The following is a 2,490-nucleotide window of genomic DNA, read 5'->3' on the forward strand; positions in this document are numbered from 1 at the left end:
GGCCCTGCTGCAGACCAGGTCCGACCCAGGTTTCAGCTCCTCCACCCCGCCATCACCAGCTGGAGGCTGGCTGCTGCTCCTGCACCCTGCCATCAGCTGCTGGAGGCTTCTGTTCCTCCACCCCGCCATCAGCAGCTGGAGGCTGGCTGCTGGAGGCTGGCTGCTGCTCCTCCACCCCGCCATCACCAGCTGGAGGCTGGTTGCAGCTCCTGCACCCCGCCATCAGCTGCTGGAGGCTGCCTGCAGCCCCTGCACCCCGCCATCAGCTGCTGGAGGCTGGCTGCAGCTCCTGCACACCGCCATCAGCTGCTGGAGGCTGCCTGCAGCTCCTGCACCCCGCCATCAGCTGCTGGAGGCTGGCTGCTGCTCCTGCACCCCGCCAGCAGCTGCTGGAGGCTGGCTGCTGCTCCTCCACCCAACCATCAGCTGCTGGACGCTGGCTGCTGCTCCTGCACCCCGCCATCAGCTGCTGGAGGCTGGCTGCTGCTCCTCCACCACCCAACCATCAGCTGCTGGACGCTGGCTGCAGCTCCTCCACCCCGCCATCAGCTGCTGGTGGCTGGCTGCAGCTCCTTCACCCCGCCATCAGCTGCTGGTGGCTGGCTGCAGCTCCTTCACCCCGCCATCACCAGCTGGAGGCTGGCTGCTGCTCCTGCACCCCGCCATCAGCTGCTGGAGGCTGCCTGCAGCTCCTGCGCCCCGCCATCAGCTGCTGGAGGCTGGCTGCTGCTCCTGCACCCTGCCATCAGCTGTTCGAGGCTGGCTGCAGCTCCTCCACCCCACCATCACCAGCTGGAGGCTGGTTGCAGCTCCTGCACCCCGTCATCAGCAGCTGGAGGCTGCCTGCTGCTCCTGCACCCCGCCATCAGCTGCTGGAGGCTGCCTGCAGCTCCTGCACCCCGCCATCATTTGCTGGAGGCTGGCTGCAGCTCCTGCAACCCGCCATCAGCTGCTGGAGGCTGGCTGCTGCTCCTCCACCCCACCATGACCTGCTGGAGGCTGGCTGCAGCTCCTTCACACCGCCATCAGCTGATGGATGCTGGCTGAACGCTGGAGGCTGGCTGCTGCTCCCACACACCGCCATCAGCTCCTGGAGGCTGGCTGGCTGCTGGAGGCTGTCTGCTGCTGCTCCTCCACCCCGCCATCACCAGCTGGAGGCTGGCTGCTGGAGGCTGGCTGCAGCTCCTGCACCCCACCATCAGCTGCTGGAGGCTGGCTTCTGCTCCTCCACCCCGCCATCAGCTGCTGGGGGCTGGCTGCTGGAGGCTGGCTGCAGCTCCTCCACCCCGCCATCACCAGCTGGAGGCTGGTTGCAGCTCCTGCACCCCGCCATCAGCTGCTGGAGGCTGCCTGCTGCTCCTGCACCCCGCCATCAGCTGCTGGAGGCTGCCTGCACCTCCTGCACCCCGCCATCAGCTGCTGGAGGCTGGCTTCTGCTCCTCCACCCCGCCATCAGCTGATGGAGGCTGCCTGCTTCTCCACCCCGCCATCACTAGCTGGAGGCTGGCTGCTGGAGGCTGGCTGCAGCTCCTCCACCCCGCCATCAGCTGCTGGAGGCTGCCTGCAGCTCCTGCACCCCGCCATCACCAGCTGGAGGCTGGCTTCTGCTCCTCCACCCCGCCATCAGCTGATGGAGGCTGCCTGCTTCTCCACCCCGCCATCACTAGCTGGAGGCTGGCTGCTGGAGGCTGGCTGCAGCTCCTCCACCCCGCCATCAGCTGCTGGAGGCTGGCTGCTGCTCCTGCACCCCGCCATCAGCTGCTGGAGGCTGGCTGCTGCTCCTCCACCCAACCATCAGCTGCTGGACGCTGGCTGCAGCTCCTCCACCCCACCATCAGCTGCTGGACGCTGGCTGCAGCTCCTCCACCCCGCCATCAGCTGCTGGAGGCTGCCTGCAGCTCCTGCACCCCGCCATCAGCTGCTGGAGGCTGCCTGCAGCTCCTGCACCCCGCCATCACCAGCTGGAGGCTGGCTTCTGCTCCTCCACCCCGCCATCAGCTGATGGAGGCTGCCTGCTTCTCCACCCCGCCATCACTAGCTGGAGGCTGGCTGCTGGAGGCTGGCTGCTGCTCCTCCACCCAACCATCAGCTGCTGGACGCTGGCTGCAGCTCCTCCACCCCACCATCAGCTGCTGGACGCTGGCTGCAGCTCCTGCACCCCGCCATCAGCTGCTGGAGGCTGGCTTCTGCTCCTCCACCCCGCCATCAGCTGCTGGAGGCTGCCTGCTGCTCCTGCACCCCGCCATCAGCTGCTGGAGGCTGGCTGCTGCTCCTGCACCCCGCCATCAGCTGCTGGAGGCTGGCTGCTGGAGGCTGGCTGCAGCTCCTCCACCCCACCATCAGCTGCTGGACGCTGGCTGCAGCTCCTCCACCCCACCATCAGCTGCTGGACGCTGGCTGCAGCTCCTGCACCCCGCCATCAGCTGCTGGAGGCTGGCTTCTGCTCCTCCACCCCGCCATCAGCTGACGGAGGCTGCCTGCTTCTCCACC

This window comes from Nothobranchius furzeri, chromosome 19 (genome assembly GCF_043380555.1).
Source record: "Nothobranchius furzeri strain GRZ-AD chromosome 19, NfurGRZ-RIMD1, whole genome shotgun sequence".
Classification (NCBI taxonomy): domain Eukaryota; kingdom Metazoa; phylum Chordata; class Actinopteri; order Cyprinodontiformes; family Nothobranchiidae; genus Nothobranchius; species Nothobranchius furzeri.